Below are 27,368 nucleotides of genomic sequence, written 5' to 3' on the forward strand. Positions count from 1 at the left end.
TTTCATGTTGTTCAAGTGTATAAATGATTTTGCAGGTCTTGTCATATAGCAAGTAAGATAATCAAGTCATTATTTAGTCTATTGTAAGGTGCCTTATTTTTGAACATATGATCACACTTCTGAAAGCAGATTGAGCTTGTGAGAAGCAATTAGATATACTTTTTTTTTTTCTCAAAGGCTCTTTTGGTGATGAAGTATATCAAATGAAGTGAGCATGCAGTAGCATCAGAAGCATCTCGAGCTGCTTTAGCTTTTAGGTGTATTTATTAATCAAGGAAAAATAAAAAAAAATGTTATTTTCTTAACCCATTTATGACCAGTGGTTGTTGTCAGATTTAGAACAAAAAAATTCTGAAATAACTGCATTAATATAACAGCAGCACTTGTGTTACCCCATTATTACGTCCGTTGAATGGTTCCTGATCCGTTCCGCAATTATGCAGAACGGGTGCAGACCCATTCATTTTCAAAGGGGCAGGAAAAGATGCAGACAGCACACAGTGTGCTGTCCACATCTGCATTTCCGGTTCGCAGCCCCGAACTTCCGGTCTGCGGATATGGAAAAAAATAGAGCATGGCCTTTTCTTGTCCGCAGCTGCAGACAAGAATAGGAATGATCTATTAAGTGCTGGCGATGTGCGGCATCAGTGCGGCATCAGTGTTTTGCGTACGGCTAAACACCACAGACCTCTGAATGGACCCTAAGGGAAAAAACGGAACGTGTGCAAGAGACCTCAGGGTAATTTAAAATGTATGTGTTTAGTGGTGGTTTTCTGCAGTCTCATTTCATTTCCTGCGTTTTTTGCACCAATCCTTTTTTCTATGTTTTTTGTGGTAAAAACGCCAGCGTCAAATGATAGCTGTAGGTTTACGGAAAATTTTAATTGAGACATGAAATCTGACTGAAAAGGAGCATCTAGGGTTTCTACACTTTTTTCTGACATACTCAAAAAAGGATGTTATAAAGTGGGTGGACTTCACAGAAAAGGGGCATGTCACATTTTGCGCCAAGATTTTGGTGCAATTCTGTTGTAAAAATCTGTCTCAGGGCTCTATTACAGAAGCATGTGCAGTCCGTAAATCGCGCTCAATGAGTGTGATCCTCTGTTCTGAACACTGCCCGTCCACTGCCTGATGATTTATAATGCTATGTGCCTCTGCATGACCTTACTCCTATAGGATCACACTGCATGCGCTCAGGTGAAAGAGCCCTCAAGGTAAGCCAACTAATAGTTGGTATAGAGTGACAAAAAAGTGTTTATCCTTGCACCAGATTTATTAGCTAGCCTGAACCACTATGATAAATCTGGTGCAGGTTTAGACAGGATGTCTAAGCTTATGCTAGCTACAAAATTTGTAAACCTGTGTGCAAAAAAACAGGAGAAAAAAATGCCAGAATAGAAAAGCAACAAAAATATTGACAGCTAAATATATATACTGTATATATATATATATATATATATATATATATATAGACAACGTAGAATCAGGGCAGCACACCTGGTGATGAATAGATGGGTGCCAGCGGTGGAAACACCTTACCAAGGTATATGATATAGAAAAAGAAAAGACACCGCAGCACATCCGTAGGTGAAAAATGTGGATCTTTATTCACCCTTGCAACGTTTCAGTCCACTTGCTGGGACTATTATCAAGCTTGATAATAGTCCCAGCAAGTGGACTGAAACGTCGCAAGGGTGAATAAAGATCCACATTTTTCAGCTACGGATGTGCTGCGGTGTCTTTTCTTTTTCTATATATATATATATATATATATATATAAAAATAACACCGCAGCACATCCGATGGTGAAGAAAAAGTGGGATCCTTTATTCACCTATGCGACGTTTCGGTCCGCTTACTGGGACCATTCTCAAGCAATACAACATTGAAAAAACTGAGTTTTTATGTGGTCATAGCAAATTAACATACATGAGTGACAATTAATAAAATGTACAAAAAAAGTGTCTAGATACATCTCATACAGATATGAAAGTGACATGCCTGGAAGACAATTAAGGTTAAATCCATAAATTTGTATGACCAGAGCTTCCAGGTATATTAATTCATGAGTAACACAATAATTTACATAAGTGGCAATCGACTGTGTATAATCGTCACCTGTAGGTGTGTAAACGTAGCAGGACCAAACGTGGAGTCAGGCATGCTCAATGGTGGGAGGATACAGTGTTGCGGATTACACCGCATGGATACGGCGTCCCGGAACTGCAGCTGCGCATGTCAGTGATGTCACACTAAAGGAATCACATGATCCCTGTGTGAAACATCACCTGACACGTAGCGTAGCGCGTCACCTTAGTGAAAGTATAATACACATGCATGCGTCATAACAGTATAGATTCTGAAATGGGAAAAGTAATACAGGATGGAACACCCAGGGTATAACATCGGGTGACGTGCTGTCTTACGATGCACTGTCATCCGAAATATGCGGGCAGAGGAGGAGGGGACAGCGGCAGCCATCACCCTCCCACTTCGCCCGTCACAATTTAACCCATAACGGGTGAAAAACATCCACAGTAACCATAGAAATACGCATGCAAAAATGGTTCAAATAGGTAAATAAGTACGCGGCTGTCACGGGATAAGCCGCATATGTCCAAAAGCATCCAAACGTCGCATAGGTGAATAAAGGATCCCACTTTTTCTTCACCATCGGATGTGCTGCGGTGTTATTTATTTATTTTATATCATACACCTTGGTAAAGTGTTTTCATCGCTGCCACCCAACTACCTACCACCAGCAGTGCTGCCCTGAACTTCCGCAACTATATATATATATATATATATATATATATATATATATATATATATAAAGCTTGTGCTTATTTTGGTGTTTTTTCTAGATTACCAGTAGAGATGAGTGAATCGGTGTCAAACAAATTGACTTTGATCCAAATTTCAGGAATAGTTCAATTTATTACGAAGCCAAATTTCCTCTTGCTTCTTGGTCACATCATCAGCTAAGCACTGAAGATTTTGCGTGGTTTCTTCAATTAAGATGGTCGCAATGGCCTCTTCTCGAGCAAATGTGAGTATATTTTTTTTTCTACCTTGATTAACCCCTGAAAGCCTAAATTTTAATGTCAGATCCTGCGATCAGCGATGAACAGGACATCTGAGCGGTTCAATGATTGGGGGGGGTGACTCGATTGCTGTTCCTCATCATTGCCCCCGCTACATACAATGGAATGTGATTCGTGACAAAGTAATTAATAACAAATCAAATTTCTTTGTGAAACTTGGCGAAACCGCCAAATCAAATTTTTGAAAACTTTGCTTGATCATCAGATCAGTGGCGGTACAACACCCGGCACCCTCACTGATAAGCTGTTTTAGGCAGCCACTCACACCAGAAACTATGCAGTGGATAAAGCCAGAAGCAAAAGGCTTCATGCAAAGTGTACTTTCTGGCGCTGGTGTACTACAGCTCAACTCCCAAATAGGAGCACAGCTGCAGTACTTTGGCACAGTCAATAAACAGTTGACAGAGTCTTCTGCATCTAGCCTTAAGTGAATGGAAGCTGAGCTGCAATACTGCGGCACGACCACTACACAGTGGACACACACTTCCGATTCTAGCTTTGTCAACTGTACAGATATTGGCATCAGCAGCTGCCTTAAACAGTAGAACTGTGGGGGTGATGGTTGTTGAAACTTACTAGTCTGATTGGTCATCAGTATCTAGGTCCCGGAAATCCCCCTTTAAGGACGAGGCCTATTTTGGTGGCCTCAGCATTCAAGTGCCATATTACTGGCATGATCACTCAGCGATGGGAGCCATGTCTCATAGAAACAATTATCCACAGGAGGTGTTTTATTAGTTTGTCAATATAATCATATGATAAACATTAGAGATGAGTGAATCGATTCCCACAAAGTGGAATTGGATCCGAATTTCAGGATAAATTTGATTCGCCTAGAAGCCAAACCTCCTCCTTTGCTCGTGACGGGCCGCCAGCCTCCATCTTGCTTGAAGATCTCAGCTGAAATCCCATGCAGTGTGAGATTACATCATCACGCAGGCCGGCGTGATGACATCATATGTCACCACGCCAACCGGCGTGATGACGCAATCTCGCGCCGCACGGGAGTTCGGCTGAGATCTTCAAGCAAGATGTAAGCCGGGCCGTCGCAAACAAATGGAGGCGGTAAGTTTGAATTATTGTTAATTTTACACTCGGGGGCAGCGCTATCACAGCTCCCTGTCATTTCACTCGCTACTGAAAAAAAAATTCGCGCCGTGATGAAGTAATTCGTCACAAAGAGAATTTTTGGGTGAAATTCGGCAAAGCAGCTGAATCAAATTTTCAATACATTCGCTCATCTCTAATAAACATATTGACAATACACCATTATGGTGATGTATGTAGTTCTTTTGACAGCACTTTATGATTGTATACATGTTTGTCGCATACAAGGGAACAAGGGATTTATTTGAAATGTTAAGTAATATGAATTACTGAATAATGTGGAATAAGCTCAAACTCAGACCATTTCAGTGATTACTACAATTCCATGGCTAACACTATTAGCTTACCACTAAATTATTTATTAATGTGCATCAGATCAATCTGCAGCACATAATTCAGAATTGGTGTTGAGCGAAATAAGTTAACGAAGTGGACTTTGATCCGAATTTCAGGAAAAATGTGATTTGCCACGAAGCCGAATTTCCTCATGCTTTGTCGTAACAAATAGATTTTCCCTGAAAGGGCAGTAAAAATATAAAAAAAATCATACTTACCTCATCCATTTGAGTGTGAAGAGGCCACCATGGCTACCTTGCTCTAAGATTCCGCACCGCATGAGATTTTCCGTGGCAGCCTCTTTCACACTCAAACACTCAAATTGATGGTTTAACGAGCAACCATTAAAATGCTTTAAAATTGTTCTCAGATGCCACGATCAGTAATTATCATGGCCTCTGAGGGACTCAATGACGGGGCCGGCGCAATCACCGTTCCTGTCATTGTACCTGCTACTGAAATGAATTTCAAAAAGATTTCTCTCCTCTATTCATCATGTTGCTAAACAAAGCTTGGCTCTGTAAGTAACATCTAAAGCCAGTGCTAAGTAGGCCAAGATTTACTCATTAATTTTTAAATAATTTACCCCCCCAATATTATACCAGAGCCCAGATCCATTTGCTTACACCCTATAGCTGCTGTGGTTGCAGCCAGTGTTGCTAAAATTATTTTTTCTATTTTTCTGGACAATTTATCAAAAAAATCAATGAACATTAAACAATGAATTAAAAAGATTATAAAATATATATCTATACACTGTGTGCGCAGTTATTAAGCAAGTTGTATTTTTGAGGTTTGATTTTTTTTAAACTGAACATCTATATGTTGGTCAATCCAAAATGTTAATAAATGTGTGCAGAATTATTGGGCAACTATGAGTATGCAGAATCATTATGTAACTAAATGAAAAAGGATAATTTTGCCATCTCACTTGTTTATTTTCATTTGTTAGGGGATGTACACACAGATTTTGAAAATGCGCTGATTGTGTTTTAGATGCATTTTTGTACATATCTTTTTTTAACCAATAGGTGTTCACTTCAAAGCTGCATTTTGAGATCAAGGTTTTTGGTGCAGAAAACGCACAAAAAACAATTTTTTTTACGCTTTCCACTCATTTCAATAGGAGATGCAGTGCAAATTCCAGCCCAAGATAGGCCATACTGCTTCATTTTTTCACCATGTGAAAAAAGGCAGGTTCTCTTTCTCATTGAAATGAATGGGTGGCTGTTTTGAGATGTATTTTGGAGCCGATTTTGAGGCCAAAACGCTCCAAAATCAGCGCTAGAAACTCTGTGTAAACTTGTCCTTAACCCCCTCCCGAATATGGACATAAATGTGTGTCCAGATTGCATGTTAGCTTCTGCAATCAGTCATATATAGTGAGGTACAGAAGTACGTATTTGAACACCCTGCGATTTTGCAAGTTCTCCCACTTAGAAATCATGGAGGGGTCTGAAATTCACATTGTAGGTGCATTCCCACTCTGAAAGACATAATAATAATAAAAAATAATCAGGAAATCACATTGTATGATTTTTAAAGAATTTATTTGTCTTGCACTACTGAACATAAGTATTTGAACACCTGAGAAACAGCAATAATTCTGGCTCTCAAAGACTTGTTACTGTGCCTTTAAAAAGTCCACCTCTACTCCACTCATTAATCTAACTTAGTAGCACCTGTCTGAGCTCTTTAAAGACACCTGTCCACCTCACAGTCAGTCAGATGACAACTACTACCATGGGCAAGACCAAAGAGCTGTCAAAAGACACCAGATACAAAATTGTGGACCTCCACAAGGCTTAAAGGGCTATGGGGGCAATTGCCAAGCAGCTTTGTGAAAATAGATCAACTGTTGGAGCAATTGTTAGAAAATGGAAGAGGCTAAAGACAACTGTCAGTCTCCCTCGGACTGGGGCTCCATGCAAGATCTCATCTCGTGGGGTATCACTGATGATAAGAAAGGTGAGGAATCAGCCCAGAACTACAAGGGAGGAGCTGGTCAATGACATGAAGAGAGCTGGGACCACAGTTTCAAAGGTCACTGTCGGTAGAACACTACGCCGTCATGGTTTCAAATCATTGCACGGAAGGTTCCCCTGCTCAAGTCATCACATGTCCAGGCCCATCTGAAGTTTGCTAATGACCATCTGGATGATCCAGAGGAGACATGGGAGAAAGTCATGTGGTCAGAGGAGACCAAAGTAGAACTTTTTGGTCTAAACTTCACTCGTCGTGTTTGGAGGAAAAAGAAGGATGAGTTGTATCCCAAGAACACCATCCCTACTGTGAAGCATGGGGGTGGTAACATCATGCTTTGGGGGTGCTTTTCTGTGAAGGGGACGGGACGACTGCACTGTATTAAGGAGAGGATGAATGGGACCATTTATTGTGAGATTTTGAGCAACAACCTCCATCCCTCAGTCAGAGCATTGAAGATGGGTCGTGGCTGGGTCTTCCAACATGACAACGACCCGAAGCACACAGCCGGGATAACCAAGGAGTGGCTCCGTAAGAAGCCTATCAAGGTTCTGGAGTGGCCTAGACAATCTCCAGACCTAAATACAAACAACATCTTTGGAGGGAGCTGAAACTCTGTGTTGCTCAGCGACAGCCCCGAAACCTGACAGATCTGGAGGAGATCTGTGTGGAGGAGTGGGCCAAAATCCCTGTTGCAGTGTGTGCAAACCTGGTCAAGAACTACAGGAAACGTTTGACCTCTGTAATTGCAAACAAAGGCTTCTGTACCGAATATTAGCACTGATTTTCTCAGGTGTTAAAATACGTATGTTCCGCAGTGCAAGACAAATAAATTGTGAATTTCAGACCCCTCCATGATTTCTAAGTGGGAGAACTTGCACTTGCAGGGTGTTCAAATACTTCTGTTCCTCACTGTTGTTATGCCCAAACTCTTACCGGAGGCTGTGACAATATATAGTGTCATGGCCCAGGAGTCTCAATTTTCCCTGACAGAGGAGACTCAGGAGCTGCTAGCAAGGAACCAAACACAGTAGTCCCTTGTCAGTGATTGCTCTGATTAGTTAGTCTGTACAGACTAACCAATCAGAAAGTATGTTACAGCTCATAGTGCAGGGAGATTGTGGGGAGACTTTTTTGAGACTGTAAGGATAGCATAAGGAGACAGCAGGAAGACTGCAGGTTGAGTATAACCACCATGTGCATCTTGTTCAACTGCAGCGACATTCATAGTTAATCTGTTACTTTACAGATAGACTTACTGTGCCTTAGTATTGAAGGGCGGTCTAATATATTGCCACATGCATCTTATTCAACTTCTGCCACATTCATAGTTAATGCCTTACTTTACAGATAGACTTACTGTGCCTCAGTATTAAAAGGTTGTCTAATATATTGCCATGTGCATCTTGTTCAACTGCTAAAACATTCATATATTATCTGTTAATTTACAGATAGACTTACTGTGCCTCAGTATTGAAAGGGCGGTCTAATACTGATACAGTTACTGTAACACTATGGCCAACAGACAGTTGCCTTGGCCCTCCAAAGGAACTGGAGGTGGCAAAAATGCTGCTGCAGAAGAAGTGGGGTTAATAGCAACCACTGTCCTCCAGCCAGGGCCAGCGTTAAGGGGGCAAACAGGGCCCCGATCATCTAAGGTGCCTCCTGCTTCAGCTCACTGAATAGTCGGGACTTCCCAGCTTACGAGTCCCAGCTCTGACTCAATATATGGCTGTATCAATGAACATGAAGGGGGTATCCCCAAGCATTGTCATTTTGACAATGCTTTTTAAATGTGTCTGTGGGGATTCAAACTCACAACCAGTTACATTAAAGGAAAGAACCTTAACCACTAAGCTATAGAGCTAAATGCTAGACTATTTCTCTTGCATTAGGCATTCATATACAGCAGAAGTATTTTATTTTATATTTTCTTTAGTAATTGTAAAAAATGTATGGCACAAAATAAATATGTAATTTCAAAAAATATATAAAATTATACTTCTGAGTATTTTTAGCCATAACATAGTGACAGAAGTTTAACATGGAGCTCTATAGCTCAGTGGTTAAGGTTCTTGCCTTTAATGTAGATAGTTGTGAGTAGAGTTGAGTGGACACCTGGATGTTCGGGTTCGACGAGTTCGGCCGAACTTGAAAAATATGTTCGGGTTCGGGACCCAAACTTTACCCCGAACCCAAACCCCATTGAAGTCAATTGGGACCCGAACTTTTGGGCACTAAAATAGCTCTAAAATAGTCCTGGAAAGGGCTAGATGGCTGCAAAAGGCATCAAAATGTGCTTAAGAGCATGGCAACTGTTCTGCAAACAAATATGGATAGGGAAATTACTTAAAATAACATAAAATACAGAAAAATTAAAAATACCAATCTGTAACTAGGAGTAGGAGGTTGAAGAGGCGGTGGATGGGTGGATGTGGCTGTGTAGGTTGACGTGGCTGTGTAGGTTGACGTGGCGGTGTAGGTGGAAGCGGCGGTGAAGGAGGAATAGGTAGCCAACACTGATTTGTGTTTTTTTTTATTTTTAAATTGGGACATATAACAAAATAAAACAAAGAATAAGTGCACTTGAGTACAAGAATGGATGGTTGAGGCTGGTATAAATGTCTATTCTGCACAAGGTACGGACAAGTCCTGTGGGATCCATGCCTGGTTCATTTTAATAAACGTAAGCTTGTCCACATTAGCTGCGGCCTGTGATAATGCTCTCTGCCATGCTAAACACACGTTCACACTATACACTGGCTGCAGGGCAGGTCAGCACCTCCAAGGCTGACAAAGCTTTTCCACATTTTGGCCATGCTAACCCTGCCTTCTCAGGTGCTGGCGGTGCCCCAGCTGCGTTGGCGACCTCTTCCTCCTCCTCTGCCTTCGCCTTGTGCTTCCACTGTGCCCCCGCTGTCAGGTGGGAATGCCATCATCAGCGTGCGCTTGTAGTCCCGCATCTTCCGATCAGTAACAGTTGTTTTCACTAAATTAAGTTCCCTGTCAGCAATGCAGAGCAGGGGTTCATTCACAGCAATAGGGGGTTCATGTCACCCAGCAATAGAACAGACAATTTTGAGAGAACGAGGCCCATGTCACCCAGGCACAGCAGGGGTTTATTCACGGCAAAAGGGGGTTCATGTCACCCAGCAATAGAACAGAGGATTTTGAGAGATTTAGGCCCCTGTCACCCAGGCACAGCAGGGGTTCATTCACGGCAAAAAGGGGGTTCATGTCACCCAGCAATAGAACAGAGGATTTTGAGAGATTTAGGCCCCTGTCACCCAAGCACAGCAGGGGTTCATTCACGGCAAAAGGTGGTTCATGTCACCCAGCAATAGAACAGAGGATTTTGAGAGATTTAGGCCCCTGTCACCCAGGCACAGCAGGGGTTAATTAATGGCAAAAGGGGGTTCATGTCACCCAGCAATAGAACAGAGGATTTTGAGAGATTTAGGCCCCTGTCACCCAGGCACAGCAGGGGTTCATTCACGGCAAAAGGTGGTTCATGTCACCCAGCAATAGAACAGAGGATTTTGCAGTGTCTACTCCACTGCAGCTCGTGCTTTGCACTTAAATGCCTGGTCATGCAGGTTGTGCTCAGGTTGAGAACGTTTATGCCTCGCTTCAGGCTCTGATTGCACAGCGTGCAAACCACTCGTGTCTTGTCGTCAGCACATTGTCTGAAGAACTGCCATGCCAGGGAACTCCTTGGAGCTGGCTTTGGTGTGCTCGGTCCCTTGCTGCGGTGGGCAGTAGGAGGCGTACTAGAGGACTGCCACTCCGCTTTTGCACCCTGCTCCCTCTTCTGCTGTGCTGGTGGCTCTGTGTGACCACCGCCTCTTCCTCCGAACTACATCGGTCACTCGCATGACCTTGATTCCATGTGGGGTCGAGGACATAATCGTCCTCCATATCATCTTCCACCCAGTCTTTACCCCTGACTTCCTTGTCGGTCTTTACACTTTCGAAAGCCCCAGCAGTTGGCACCTGTGTTTCGTCATCATTCGAGACGTGCTGCAATGGTCCTCCCATGTACTCATCTTGAAAAATAAGTGGTTGGGCATTGGTCCACTCAATCTCTTCCACTTCTGGGGCAGGGCTAGGTGGATGGCCCTGGGAAACCCTGCTAACAGAGTCATCAAAAAGCAGAAGAGACTGCTGCATGACTTGGGGCTCAGACTGCTTGGCTGATTTGCAAGGGAGTGAGGTGAAAGACTAATGGACATCGGCTGCATTTGCCAACTGTGGCCTTTCAGCAGGAGACTGGGTGGGAGACAATGTGAAGGAACTGGATCCACTGTCAGAAACCCAATCTACTATCGCCTGTACTTGTTCAGGCCTCACCATTCGTAGAGCAGCATTAAGCCCAACCAAATACCACTGCAGGTTTTGTCGCCTACTCGCACCTGAGGACGGGGTTTCAGTTGTGCGTGTAGCTGGCACAGATCGACCACGTCCTCTCCCTGCAACAGGAGCTCCACCAGCAGCACAACGACCTGAGCCACGTCCGTTATTTGACGCTCTCCTCATATTTTTTTAATTTAGGATCTTGCCCTAAATGGGTGTTTAATTAATAGTAGAAAAGAACGACAGCATGTAAAGGGTGTATCTCACACGCCCTGAACCAGACTAGGCCTTAATTAAAGATTTCTTTGCACAAAAAGGCTGTATTTCAAATGGCTGTATTTCAAATGGCTGTATTTCAAATGCCTGAATCAAACCCCTGTATGTATAGGGGAAATCACACACACCCTGAACCAGTGTACGCCTGCAGTAAATATATCTTTGCACAAAAAGGCTGTATTTCAAATGCCTAATTCAAACCCCTGTATGTATAGGGGGGATCACACACACCCTGAACCAGTGTAGGCGTTCAATAAATATATCTTTGCACAAAAAGGCTGTATTTCAAATGACTGCATATCAAATGCCTAATTCAAACCCCTGTATGTATAGGGGGGATCACACACGCCCTGAACCAGTGTAGGCCTTCAGTAAATATATCTTTGCACAAAATGGCTGTATTTCAAATGCCTAATTCAAACAACTGTATGTACAGGGGGTATCTCATAGGGCCTGAACCAGTGTAGGCCTGAAATCAATATTGAATGGCGGTATTTAAAATCTCTGAATGTAAGGCTACATGCACACGACCTTATGTGTTTTGCGGTCCGCAAATTGCGGATCCGTTGTTCCGTTGTTAGTTTCCTTTGTGCTTCCGCATCCGTTCCGTGTTTCCGCAAATGACGTCCGTTGTGTTTCCGTGTGTCTTCTGTTTTTTTTGCTGACCGCAAAAAAATCGGAAGGAGGAAATTGTGTAAATTTTAATATCCCCACCCAGGAAAGTTGTATATAAGCTGGTCATGTGAGTGTTTGGTAGCCATTTTTTAGGCTTTCTTTCCAGTGTACAGAGTGTCATTGTATTCCTTAGCTTTGTCGTATTCTTGTGGTTTGGGTCTTGCATTCACCATGGCAGATGACTCTGATGATGATGTCCTCCTGCACTGGCTTATTTCTCGGCGATTTGGACAGCAGTCCGTTCTGTTGGAAGAGGAACCGAGGAGAAGGAGGAGATTTTGGGTCCATCCCATTGTTTTCCAACGGTACAGGAAAGGACACTTCCATACACTGTACACTGATCTTCGTCAGCATCCTGAGAAGTTTTTTGCGTTCTGTCGGATGTCAGTGTCTACCTTTGATTGCTTGCTTTCGTCTCTACGTACTGTCCTTACCTTCATGGACACCAATATGAGGCGCAGCATTTCTCCTGAGGAAAGGCTCATTGTCACGCTGAGGTAAGCAATGTGTTATTTATTGCTAACATTAATGTCCAGTGCTTCTGTCCTTAGTAAAATGTTGTTTAAAGTGGGTGATGTTAGACAATGTGCTGATGTAAGCTGAAGTTACCCTTGTTTGTTCCTTCTTTCTTTGTGCCATTGGGTAGTTCTTTAGTTATCTTTTTTTTCATGCCAAATAACATGCAAAGATGAAAGGTAGTGTTGTGTTTTCCACGTCATCATCATGCTGATAGAGTACTCACAGCATCCTGCGTTGAACATACATTGTGCATTAAAATTGCGTGACCATAGTAGTCGTAACCTAGATTGTAGTACTACGGGCCACACACACATTTTTGTAAAGTTTGTTAGTCAGAAGTGAATATTTTTTTAACCACCTCAGCCCCCAGTGCTTAAACACCCTGAAAGACCAGGCCACTTTTTACACTTCTGACCTACACTACTTTCACCGTTTATTGCTCGGTCATGCAACTTACCACCCAAATGAATGTTACCTCCTTTTCTTCTCACTAATAGAGCTTTCATTTGGTGGTATTTCATTGCTGCTGACATTTTAACTTTTTTTGTTATTAATTGAAATTTAACGATTTTTTTTGCAAAAAAATGACATTTTTCACTTTCAGTTGTAAAATTTTGCAAAAAAAACTACATCCATATATAAATTTTGCTCTAAATTTATTGTTCTACATGTCTTTGATAAAAAAAAAATGTTTGGGTAAAAAAAAAATGCTTTGGGTAAAAGTTATAGCGTTTACAAACTATGGTACAAAAATGTGAATTTCCGCTTTTTGAAGCAGCTCTGACTTTCTGAGCACCTGTCATGTTTCCAGAGGTTCTACAATGGCCAGACAGTACAAACACCCCACAAATGACCCCATTTCGGAAAGTACACACCCTAAGGTATTCGCTGATGGGCATAGTGAGTTCATAGAACTTTTTATTTTTTGTCACAAGTTAGCGGAAAATGATGATTTTATATTTTTTTTTTCTTACAAAGTCTCATATTCCACTAACTTGTGACAAAAAATAAAAACTTCTATGAACTCACTATGCCCATCACGAAATACCTTGGGGTCTCTTTTTTCCAAAATGGGGTCACTTGTGGGGTAGTTATACTGCCCTGGCATTCTAGGGGCCCAAATGTGTGGTAAGGAGTTTGAAATCAAATTCTGTAAAAAATGACCTGTGAAATCCGAAAGGTGCTCTTTGGAATATGGGCCCCTTTGCCCACCTAGGCTGCAAAAAAGTGTCACACATCTGGTATCTCTGTATTCAGGAGAAGTTGAGGAATGTGTTTTGGGGTGTCATTTTACATATACCGATGCTGGGTGAGATAAATATCTTGGTCAAATGCCAACTTTGTATAAAAAAATGGGAAAAGTTGTCTTTTGCCAAGATATTTCTCTCACCCAGCATGGGTATATGTAAAATGACACCGCAAAACACATTCCCCAACTTCTCCTGAGTACGAAGATACCAGATGTGTGACACTTTTTTGCAGCCTAGGTGGACAAAGGGGCCCATATTCCAAAGAGCACCTTTCGGATTTCACAGGTCATTTTTTACAGAATTTGATTTCAAACTCCTTACCACACATTTGGGCCCCTAGAATGCCAGGGCAGTATAACTACCCCACAAGTGACCCCATTTTGGAAAGAAGACACCCCAAAGTATTCCGTGAGGGGCATGGCAAGTTCCTAGAATTTTTTTTTTTTTGTCACAAGTTAGTGGAAAATGATGATTTTTATTTTTTATTTTTTTTTCATACAAAGTCTCATATTCCACTAACTTGTGACAAAAAATAAAAACTTCCATGAACTAACTATGCCCATCAGCGAATACCTTGGGGTCTCTTCTTTCCAAAATGGGGTCACTTGTGGGGTAGTTATACTGCCCTGGCATTCTAGGGGCCCAAATGTGTGGTAAGGAGTTTGAAATCAAATTCTGTAAAAAATGACCTGTGAAATCCGAAAGGTGCTCTTTGGAATATGGGCCCCTTTGCCCACCTAGGCTGCAAAAAAGTGTCACACATCTGGTATCTCTGTATTCAGGAGAAGTTGAGGAATGTGTTTTGGGGTGTCTTTTTACATATACCCATGCTGGGTGAGATAAATATCTTGGTCAAATGCCAACTTTGTATAAAAAAATAGGAAAAGTTGTCTTTTGCCAAGATATTTCTCTCACCCAGCATGGGTATATGTAAAATGACACCCCAAAACACATTCCCCAACTTCTCCTGAGTACGGAGATACCAGATGTGTGACACTTTTTTGCAGCCTAGGTGGGCAAAGGGGCCCATATTCCAAAGAGCACCTTTCGGATTTCACTGGTCATTTTTTACAGAAATTGATTTCAAACTCCTTACCACACATTTGGGCCCCTAGAATGCCAGGGCAGTATAACTACTCCACAAGTGACCCCATTTTGGAAAGAATAGACCCCAAGGTATTCGCTGATGGGCATAGTGAGTTCATGGAAGTTTTTATTTTTTGTCACAAGTTAGTGGAATATGAGACTTTGTATGAAAAAAAAAAAAAAAAAAATCAGCATTTTCCACTAACTTGTGACAAAAAATAAAAATTTCTAGGAACTCGCCATGCCCCTCACGGAATACCTTGGGGTGTCTTATTTCCAAAATGGGGTCACTTGTGGGGTAGTTATACTGCCCTGGCATTTTCCAGGGGCACTAATGTGTGGTAAGTAGGTAAATGACCTGTGAAATCCTAAAGGTGCTCTTTGGAATATGGGCCCCTTTGCCCACCTAGGCTGCAAAAAAGTGTCACACATGTGGTATCGCCGTATTCAGGAGAAGTTGGGGAATGTGTTTTGTGGTGTCATTTTACATATACCCATGCTGGGTGAGAGAAATATCTTGGCAAAAGACAACTTTTCCCATTTTTTTATACAAAGTTGGCATTTGACCAAGATATTTCTCTCACCCAGCATGGGTATATGTAAAATGACACCCCAAAACACATTCCCCAACTTCTCCTGAGTACGGCGATACCAGATGTGTGACACTTTTTTGCAGCCTAGATGCGCAAAGGTGCCCAAAGTCCTTTTAGGAGGGCATTTTTAGACATTTGGATACCAGACTTCTTCTCACGCTTTGGGGCCCCTAGAATGCCAGGGCAGTATAAATACCCCACATGTGACCCCATTTTGGAAAGAAGACACCCCAAGGTACTCAATGAGGGGCATGGCGAGTTCATAGAAATTTTTTTTTTTTGGCACAAGTTAGCGGAAATTGATATTTTTAATTTTTTTCTCACAAAGTCTCCCGTTCCGCTAACTTGGGACAAAAATTTAAATCTTTCATGGACTCAATATGCCCCTCACGGAATACCTGGGGGTGTCTTCTTTCCGAAATGGGGTCACATGTGGGGTATTTATACTGCCCTGGCATTCTAGGGGCCCTAAAGCGTGAGAAGTCTGGAATATAAATGTCTAAAAAAAATTACGCATTTGGATTCCGTGAGGGGTATGGTGAGTTCATGTGAGATTTTATTTTTTGACACAAGTTAGTGGAATATGAGACTTTGTAAGAAAAAAAAAAATTATTCCGCTAACTTGGGCCAAAAAAATGTCTGAATGGAGCCTTACAGAGGGGTGATCAATGACAGGGGGGTGATAAATGACAGGGGGGTGATCAATGACAGGGGGGTGATCAATGACAGGGGGGGTGATCAATGACAGGGGGGTGATCAATGACAGGGGGGGTGATCAATGACAGGGGTGGTGATCAATGACAGGGGGGTGATCAGGGAGTCTATATGGGGTGATAACCACAGTCATTGATCACGCCCCTGTAAGGCTTCATTCAGACGTCCGTATGCGTTTTGCGGATCCGATCCATCTATCAGTGCATCCGTAAAAATCATGCGGACATCTGAATGGAGCTTTACAGGGGGTTGATCAATGACAGGGGTGTAATCAATGACAGGGGGGTGATCAGGGAGTCTATATGGGGTGATAACCACAGTCATTGATCACGCCCCTGTAAGGCTTCATTCAGACGTCCGTATGCGTTTTGCGGATCCGATCCATCTATCAGTGCATCCGTAAAAATCATGCGGACATCTGAATGGAGCTTTACAGGGGGGTAATCAATGACAGGGGGGTGATCAGGGAGTCTATATGGGGTGATAACCACAGTCATTGATCATGCCCCTGTAAGGCTTCATTCAGACGTCCGGATGCGTTTTGCGGATCCGATCCATCTATCAGTGGATCCGTAAAAATCATGCGGACGTCTGAATGGAGCTTTACAGGGGGGTAATCAATGACAGGGGTGTAATCAATGACAGGGGGGTGATCAGGGAGTCTATATGGGGTGATAACCACAGTCATTGATCATGCCCCTGTAAGGCTTCATTCAGACGTCCGGATGCGTTTTGCGGATCCGATCCATCTATCAGTGGATCCGTAAAAATCATGCGGACATCTGAATGGAGCTTGACAGGGGTGTAATCAATGACAGGGGGGTGATCAATGACAGGGGGGTGATCAATGACAGGGGGGTGATCAATGACAGGGGGGGTGATCAATGACAGGGGGGTGATCAATGACAGGGGGGTGATCAATGACAGGGGGGGTGATCAATGACAGGGGTGGTGATCAATGACAGGGGGGTGATCAGGGAGTCTATATGGGGTGATCACCACAGTCATTGATCACGCCCCTGTAAGGCTTCATTCAGACGTCCGTATGCGTTTTGCGGATCCGATCCATCTATCAGTGCATCCGTAAAAATCATGCGGACATCTGAATGGAGCTTTACAGGGGGGTAATCAATGACAGGGGGGTGATCAGGGAGTCTATATGGGGTGATAACCACAGTCATTGATCATGCCCCTGTAAGGCTTCATTCAGACGTCCGGATGCGTTTTGCGGATCCGATCCATCTATCAGTGGATCCGTAAAAATCATGGAGCTTTACAGGGGGTTGATCAATGACAGGGGGGTAATCAATGACAGGGGGGTGATCAGGGAGTCTATATGGGGTGATCAGGGGTGATCAGGGGCTAATAAGGGGTTAATAAGTGACGGGGGGGGGGTGTAGTGTAGTGTAGTGGTGCTTGGTGGGACTTTACTGAGCTACCTGTGTCCTCTGGTGGTCGATCCAAACAAAGGGGACCACCAGAGGACCAGGTAGCAGGTATATTAGACGCTGTTATCAAAACAGCGTCTAATATACCTGTTAGGGGTTAAAAAAACACATCTCCAGCCTGCCAGCGAACGATCGCCGCTGGCAGGCTGGAGATCAACTCTCTTACCTTCCGTTCCTGTGAGCGCGCGCGCCTGTGTGCGCGCGTTCACAGGAAATCTCGCGTCTCGCGAGATGACGCATATATGCGTGACTGTGCGCAGGGCTGCCACCTCCGGAACGCGATCCTGCGTTAGGCGGTCCGGAGGTGGTTAAAAGAGCAAACTGGTGTATTGGAAAATATATTTTTGTATTTTTACCTTTTTCCACAGATTCCTTTCTACTGGTAACTCATTTGCATCCCTGCATTTTGAGTTTCTTTTGGGAACCTCAACGATTTCTCGGATTGTGCGTCACACTTGCCATGTCATCTGATATCAACTCCGAGAGACGGTGATGCCACAGCCCAAGGAGGATGATTGGGTTTGAATCGCTGAGGGCTTCAATATTTTGTCGCAGTTTCCAAACTGCATCGGGGCAATGGATGGCAAGCACATTCGTGTGAAGAAGCCTCCTCACTCAGGGTCCCGATTCTTCAATTATAAACAATATTTTTCGGTAGTGCTTATGGCTGTTGCTGACAGTAACTACCGGTTTATAATGGTTGATATTGGGGCCTATGGAAGCACTTCCGATGCTCGCATCTTTAGTGCTTCTAGAATGGGTGAGCGGCTTCGTGCCAACCAGCTTGCCCTGCCCGAGCCCAGAAGACTGGCCGGATATGCAGGTCCGCCGGCTCCATTTGTCATCGTGGCGGATGAAGGGTTTGCATTAACTCCCCATGTTATGCGGCCCTTCCCAAAACGTGGTTTGGATGTCTGGAGGCGTATTTTCGAGCCAGGGGTGGGTATCATCAGCATTTCAAAACTGACATGAACAGCAAACACAACACAAAATACTCAACAGGGCAATGTCGGACAGTACATAGTGGTACTGATGTGGAACACTGGATACTAATGTTTGAGAATTGCATGAAGTTTTAAAAGCTTTGGGGTACCCCTTTTATCATTAATATTTTATGGGAAGAGAACAGATGTCGCCAGATCTATTCTAGCAGGGCGACATGAGTCCAAAACCGTAAAGGCCGCAGGCTGCGCAGACATTACTACTGTGTGCTGGAGCAAAGGTTGTGACATGCATTAAGACATTGGGGTGATGAGGAGAAATTGTAAAAGACAGAAAACTATGACAAAAACATGCACACGGCACACCGTATTTAACACTGTCTACAAAAGGAACATGAATCTGAACTTATGGTACTAGTACGGCAATCATTAGGGACAATACAGGGACAAGACACAAAATGACATTGATTGCACTAAAATAAATCCGCACGACCTCTCTGGTTGGCTCGGTCCCATTCAGAAGGTCTCAGGAGTCTTGCCACTTCTTCCCATGAACAGTCTTTTTTATACGGTCATTGTACAGACTGCTCCTTGTGTCCCACAGCACTGGCCGCTCCTGGACCAGGAGGATAAGTTTTTCTACATCCCAGCGGGGCATTATTTTATCAAATTTCTTTTTTTTTTGTCTTAATACAGCTTCAAAACCTTGGACACAGGTGTCAACGGATCCGCAAAAAAGGCGGATGACATGCGGGTGGCTTCCGTTGTGCATCCGCTGTTTATGCGGACCCATTTACTTCAATGGGTCCGCAATCCGTATTTTGCGGACAAGAATAGGACATAGTATATTTTTTTGGCGGCCAACGGAACGGAGCAACGGATGCGAACAGCATAAGGAGTGCTGTCCGCATCTTTTGCAGGCCCCATTGAAGTGAATGGGTCCGCATCTAAGTCGCAAAAAATGCGGAACGGATGCGGAATAAAACAACGGTTGTGTGCATGAGGCCTAACCCAAATGTATTAAGGGTGTATCTCACAATGACATCTGCATCAAAGGCTGCCAACTAAATTTTTTGTGTCCAAATGAGTATTTGTTTAAAAACTGAATTTGACAGCGGTATATAAGCCTGTAATTTCACACGCTGATGCTCCAAGGCCTGAAAATAGTGTTTTTTGGCAAAAGAGTGTGTTTTTCAAACCCCAGAATATGATGGGTGTATTTCTACCTTAAATTGCACACTGACTAATACAGATGTTGTAGATTGCCAAAAAAGTATTTTTTTGCTAACAGAATATGAAAGCTGTAGATATTAAACTTGAATTTAACATTTGCAGATCTGGAAAATACTGTTTTTTGGGGAAAAAAAGGGTGTTTTTCAAACCCCAGAAAATGATGGGTGTATTTCTACCTTAAATTGCATACTGACTAATACAGATGTTGTAGATTGCCAAAAAAGTCTTTTTTTGCTAACAGAATATCAAAGCTGTAGATATTAAACTTGAATTTAACATTTTCAGATCTGGAAAATACAGTTTTTTTTGGAGAAAAAAAAGTGTGTTTTTCAAACCCCAGTAAATGATGGGTGTATTTCTACCTTAAATTGCACACTGACTAATACAGATTTTGTAGATTGCCAAAGAAAGTCTTTTTCGCTAACAGAATATAAAAGCTGTAGATATTAAACTTGAATTTAACACTTGCAGATCTGGAAAATACTGTTTTTTGTTGTTTTTAAAGTGTGTTTTTCAAACCCCAGAAAATGATGGGTGTATTTCTACCTTAAATTACACACTGACTAATACAGATGTTGTAGATTGCCAAAAAGTCTTTTTTTTGCTAACAGAATATGAAAGCTGTATATATTAAACTTGAATTTAACACTTCCAGATCTGGAAAATACTGTTTTTTGAAGAAGAAAAAAAGTGTGTTTTTCAAACCCCAGAATATGATGGGTGTATTTCTACCTTAAATTGCACACTGACTAATACAGATGTTGAAGAATGCCAAAGAAAGTCTTTTTTTGCTAACAGAATATGAAAGCTGTATATATTAAACTTGAATTTAACACTTGCAGATCTGGAAAATACTGTTTTTTGGAGAAAAAAAAGTGTGTTTTTCAAACCCCAGAAAATGATGGGTGTATTTCTACCTTAAATTACACACTGACTAATACAGATGTTGTAGATTGCCAAAAAAAGTATTTTTTTGCTAACAGAATATGAAAGCTGCAGATATTAAACTTGAATTTAACATTTGCAGATCTGGAAAATACTGTTTTTTGGGGAAAAAAAGTGTGTTTTTCAAACCCCAGAAAATGATGGGTGTATTTCCACCTTAAATTGCACACTGACTAATACAGATGTTGTAGATTGCCAAAAAAGTCTTATTTTGCTAACAGAATATGAAAGCTGTATATATTAAACTTGAATTTAACACTTGCAGATCTGGAAAATACTGTTTTTTGAAGAAAAAAAAAGTGTGTTTTTCAAACCCCAGAAAATGATGGGTGTATTTCTACCTTAAATTGCACACTGACTAATACAGATGTTGTAGATTGCCAAAAAAGTCTTTTTTTGCTAACAGAAAATGAAAGCTGTATATATTAAACTTGAATTTAACACTTGCAGATCTGGAAAATACTGTTTTTTGGAGGAAAAAAAAGTGTGTTTTTCAAACCCCAGAAAATTATGGGTGTATTTCTACCTTAAATTACACACTGACTAATACAGATTTTGTAGATTGCCAAAGAAAGTCTTTTTCGCTAACAGAATATGAAAGCTGTAGATATTAAACTTGAATTTAACACTTGCAGATCTGGAAAATACAGTTTTTTGTTGTTTTTTAAAGTGTGTTTTTCAACCCCCAGAAAATGATGGGTGTATTTCTACCCTAAATTGCACACTGACTAATACAGATGTTGTAGATTGCCAAAAAGTCTTTTTTTGCTAACAGAATATGAAAGCTGTATATATTAAACTTGAATTTAACACTTCCAGATCTGGAAAATACTGTTTTTTGAAGAAGAAAAAAAGTGTGTTTTTCAAACCCCAGAATATGATGGGTGTATTTCTACCTTAAATTACACACTGACTAATACAGATGTTGTAGATTGCCAAAAAGTCTTTTTTTTGCTAACAGAATATGAAAGCTGTATATATTAAACTTGAATTTAACACTTCCAGATCTGGAAAATACTGTTTTTTGAAGAAGAAAAAAAGTGTGTTTTTCAAACCCCAGAATATGATGGGTGTATTTCTACCTTAAATTGCACACTGACTAATACAGATGTTGAAGAATGCCAAAGAAAGTCTTTTTTTGCTAACAGAATATGAAAGCTGTATATATTAAACTTGAATTTAACACTTGCAGATCTGGAAAATACTGTTTTTTGGAGAAAAAAAAGTGTGTTTTTCAAACCCCAGAAAATGATGGGTGTATTTCTACCTTAAATTACACACTGACTAATACAGATGTTGTAGATTGCCAAAAAAAGTATTTTTTTGCTAACAGAATATGAAAGCTGCAGATATTAAACTTGAATTTAACATTTGCAGATCTGGAAAATACTGTTTTTTGGGGAAAAAAAGTGTGTTTTTCAAACCCCAGAAAATGATGGGTGTATTTCCACCTTAAATTGCACACTGACTAATACAGATGTTGTAGATTGCCAAAAAAGTCTTATTTTGCTAACAGAATATGAAAGCTGTATATATTAAACTTGAATTTAACACTTGCAGATCTGGAAAATACTGTTTTTTGAAGAAAAAAAAAGTGTGTTTTTCAAACCCCAGAAAATGATGGGTGTATTTCTACCTTAAATTGCACACTGACTAATACAGATGTTGTAGATTGCCAAAAAAGTCTTTTTTTGCTAACAGAAAATGAAAGCTGTATATATTAAACTTGAATTTAACACTTGCAGATCTGGAAAATACTGTTTTTTGGAGGAAAAAAAAGTGTGTTTTTCAAACCCCAGAAAATTATGGGTGTATTTCTACCTTAAATTACACACTGACTAATACAGATTTTGTAGATTGCCAAAGAAAGTCTTTTTCGCTAACAGAATATGAAAGCTGTAGATATTAAACTTGAATTTAACACTTGCAGATCTGGAAAATACAGTTTTTTGTTGTTTTTTAAAGTGTGTTTTTCAACCCCCAGAAAATGATGGGTGTATTTCTACCCTAAATTGCACACTGACTAATACAGATGTTGTAGATTGCCAAAAAGTCTTTTTTTGCTAACAGAATATGAAAGCTGTATATATTAAACTTGAATTTAACACTTCCAGATCTGGAAAATACTGTTTTTTGAAGAAGAAAAAAAGTGTGTTTTTCAAACCCCAGAATATGATGGGTGTATTTCTACCTTAAATTACACACTGACTAATACAGATGTTGTAGATTGCCAAAAAAGTCTTTTTTTGCTAACAGAATATGAAAACTGTATATATTAAACTTGAATTTAACACTTGCAGATCTGGAAAATTACACACTGACTAATACAGATGTTGTAGTTTGCCCCCAAAAAATGGTAATTTGCAATGTCCCAAAAACTCAGATGCAGTGCTGGTGCACTGAGCATGCATAAAATGGCCGCTGCCGCCACCCACCTAACTAACAGAATTCTAAAAATTAGTATTTTTTGGTCAATGAGCTCAGGGCAGGGTAAAACGATAGTGCCCTGCACCCACACAACTATTTGTCTGTAGATCGCCGAGTTAGATTCTCTCCTATGCTCTCCCTGAAATCACAAGTCCAGCAGCATCCTCTCCCTACACTTGTAACAGCAGAGTGACGTGCAGCGCTACGTGACCCAAGCTTATATAGAGGCTGGGTCACATGCTGCTCTGGCCAATCACAGCCATGCCATTAGTAAGCATGGTTGTGATGGCCTCTTGGGGCAAGTAGAATGATGCTTGTTGATTGGCTGCTGTGCAGCCTTTCAAAAAGCGCCAAGAAAGCGGCGAACACCGAACCCGAACTTTCACTGAAATGTTCGGGTTCGGGTCCGGGGTCCCAAAATCCTAAAGTTCGGTACAAACCCGAACTTTACAGTTCGGGTTCGCTCAACCCTAGTTGTGAGTTCAAGTCCCCACAGAAGCATTTCAAAAATAGAGACTAAATAAAAAATAAAAATTCAGGTTGTCCCCAACAGTGAAAAATTAGATTTTATTGAAAAAAAAAAATGGAGCAAAACGTAAAATATTATCAAATAACACCCATATTAATTCACGCCAATCTTTTTAACTTTAAACAGTATTTTTGGTTGGAAAAGGTGGCAACTCTAGCAGCACCCCCGCTCAGGACCTCTATAGGCCCACTCACTGCAGTAAGCCCAGCCTTAGTAAGCCTCATCAGGACTCATTTTTTTCTTATCATTGCGATATTCTGACCCTCATAACTTTTTTATAGCTATGTCTACGGATATGTGTTGGGGGCTTATTTTTTGCGGGATGATCTGTTATTTTTGACAATACCATTTTGGGATGTGTTTGATGATCACTTATATTCAATTCTTGGGAGATAAAATTATGAAAAAACTGTGAATCATTCTTTTTTATATTTTAATAGTACAATCGTTTTTGCATGTGACGATGCCCATAATGTTATTTTCTTTTTTGTTTATTTTTATTTGGGGGAAAGTGGGGTGATTTAAAAAAGAAATTTCAAATAATTTCAAAACTTTTTTTTAATTACTTTTTGTTAGGTCCCCAAGTGGACCACACCTTGCAATCATTTGATTGCAACTTATACAGAATAATGGAACTTGCTGCATTAGTCTGAATTAAAATCACTATATCACAGTTCAGTGCTGCCATCTAGTTTCCTGAACTGGGATATAATAACAATGAGCCTGGAAGCCTAGTACAGGCTGCGGTTCATTTTTAGAACAGGGTGCTTTGCCTGATCTCCACTGGGGAAAAGCGCGCCGAAGAGGAAGCCTGCGCTTCCGTTTTTTAACACTCTTAGATGCCGTAAGTAAGGGAAACTCATTGCTGAGAGGGGGGGGGGCATGTGGCGTATTCTGGGGCCATGAGAGTGCAGATCTGTGTGAGGAGCTTTATGGGGATTAAATCTTTGAGGGAGGGCCGGAATCCACAGAATATACCTGTAACTGTGTTGTTAGTACATTATTACAAGATTAGGGGCCCCATTTTTGATTTTGCCCAGGGCCATATTGTATCTAAAACCGTCCTTACATCCAGCAGTCGTATTTTTACAAGCAATCTACCTGTGCTGGAATGGTTGACTTGCTCTTCAACATCATCTCAAAGAGACAACAGATACACACAGCCAGGAATCAGTGGGTTCCTCTGACACCACGTTTAGTTGGCATGGCCCAGGAACTGCCTCTGTAACCTCACCTGTCTTGAACCTGCTTCTTTTTTTTTGCTGCTTCTTCTGCTAGCTAAGTAATGTATGCCACCAGCTCTGCTCCACTGTTCAGCGAGGACGAGCTTTGTGAGGACAGTCAGCAGTTACAGGCCAGCACAGACAGGTGGGATCACATGCTGCGAGAGGTCAGGGACATGTGCAAGAGTACGGTGAGGGTGACATATGTAATGACCAAACAGATGTAGATGATGATGTAGCCGATCACACGTGGGAGCCAGACGAAGATGGGGCATTGTCATCATCGGGGAAAGGGTGGCAGCATACTCATGAGACAGCAGGGTGGAAATGTGACCATGAGAATGCAGGTCGGAAGCAGTGGGAGATCTTTAGCCAAATGTTGAAAATCACTGGAGGACGTTAGCGTGGCAGTTTGTAGGATGTGTGAGCAGGACGTGAGGCACGGCCAGGGTGCTCATGTTGGCACAACAGCCCTGCATTAACACATCTAGAGTCACCATAAAGCGGTGTGGGAAAACAGTGCCACTCAATTAGTGTTACAACCTGACACAGCAACTGCTGCATATCCCACCGGCCGCACCCTCTCTCCAGCAGTAAGGGCATGCCAACGTCAGCAGAAGGAAGTTGTCATTCCTTCCCATCTACTTCAATTTCATCTATTGCTCCTAATGCCCCTCCTACTCCTTGTCCCTTGTTTTTACAGCAATCACCAAGGCGATTCTAAAAAGACAACAGGCAAGTGACTGGTACTACAGTCCCTCTCTTTCCATGTAGTTGCAGAACTGATGGCTTGTGGCCATCCAAGGTGGAGAGTCCTAAGCCAACATTACTTTAAAAAAAAAGCTGTACCAGCTGTGGACTCATATGTTGAGCAAAAGGTGGGCCAGTCCTTGGGCCTCTCAGTGACTGATAGAGTTCATGCCAGTGCTAATGTATGGGGGTGCCTATGGTTATGGAAAATCGTTAAGGTAAATGTTGTTCCGGGCCAGGCACATCAGCAACTTGGCAAAGTGATGGCTATGTCGCTTCCGCGTTGTAATACTGGAATTTCTGCGCCAGTGTCCTCCTCTGCCTCCTCATCATCCAGCTTGCCCTCGCCTCTAGGCACATTTCACAGTGGTCTTCCATCATATCAGCTTTGCAAAGTTTAGCCTTGGTGAACTGAACCACACTAGCAAGGAACTACTTGCCGTTATCAATAAAGAAATCAAACACTGACTGTCTCCCCAATAACTGGAGATAGTTACCATGGTTATTGATAACGGAAAGATTTTGTCTGCGTCGGTGAGTGTTGACCCATGCGCCTTGCATGGTGCATGTCTTCAATCTCATTGTCACCTGGTTTCTCAAGTCTTCCACTGAATTGCAAGAGCAGTTAAAAATGTCCAGGAAACTGTGCATGCACTTCAGCCACTCTAACCATGCAAAACACTCCTTCCTTGAGCTGCAAAAGCAAAAATGCTCTATCCCAACATCACCTGATATGCGAAGTTTCCATCAATTAAAACTCCACGCTGCATATGTTAGACTTCCTGTACAAGCAGAGGAAGGTGGTCAACAATTTCTTAACGCAGCAGATGGACAGGTTTCCTCCCCGATGTAACTTCCACATTAGCCTTTTCAACTCATGCATGACATGTGTCGTTTGCTCAGGCTCTTTAAGGAGGCCACTTTATTTGTAAGTCAGCAGAATTATGGGATGAATGATGTCATTACACTCCTTCAAGTCCTAGAGGGGATGCTGAAAAATGTGATTAATGAGGGGACAGATGACGTGGCGCTTACATCTCATGGCCACCTGAGTCCTGAGGAGGATAAACTAGCAGAAAAGGAGAATGAGGAAGAAGAGGTGGACATAAACACCCTTCTCAAGTGACAGGAGAATAGCAGGAGTAGCATGATGATCTGGAGGGCGACAACAAAGAGACAACGCAGATGACCCTGACAGACCATGGCTGTCTGTAGTGGAGATGGAGACACGGAGGCTCTCTGAGACCCTTGTACAAATGGCCAGATACATGCTGTCGTGTTTGTAAAGTGCTGCATTGTGAGGATACGGGATGACTACTGGTGGCTATCCACATGGCTAGACCAGTCAAAAATGGGGACATTTTTTAGACCACCTGAGAGAGATGCAAACATTGACTATTATAGAGATATGCTGTATAGTTGGTTTGTTGCTGCTTATGAGCACCATCTTCCATCCTCACGAAGGTCTAACTGGGGGGCCCCTACGCTCACGCTCCACTTCCATGACTTGTGTTTTAGGGGCAGGAGCAACACCAGCTCCATATGCAGCAAATTCAATCTGGAGTCTCTGATAAGCCGTTTTCTTTAACCGACCAGCAGCAGAGTGATTTCCAGCAGAACGTCGACCAGCAGGTGGTGGCATACTTGGACTGCAACCTGTCGCCCATTTTCCATGATCCCCTGGACTACTAGGCATGCAAACTTAAAGTAGAGCTGCAACTGGCCGAGTTTGTCATGAGCATGATTTCCTGCCTGGCCAGTAGTGTGAAATAAGCGGGTGCGACGGGGGGCATAGTTACCCCAAAACTTACCTTTCAACATAAAATGCTGAGAGACTAACCTTTATAAAGATGAATTAGGCGTGGATCAACCA

The sequence above is a fragment of the Bufo bufo genome, chromosome 1, assembly GCF_905171765.1.
Source record: "Bufo bufo chromosome 1, aBufBuf1.1, whole genome shotgun sequence".
NCBI classification, from domain to species: domain Eukaryota; kingdom Metazoa; phylum Chordata; class Amphibia; order Anura; family Bufonidae; genus Bufo; species Bufo bufo.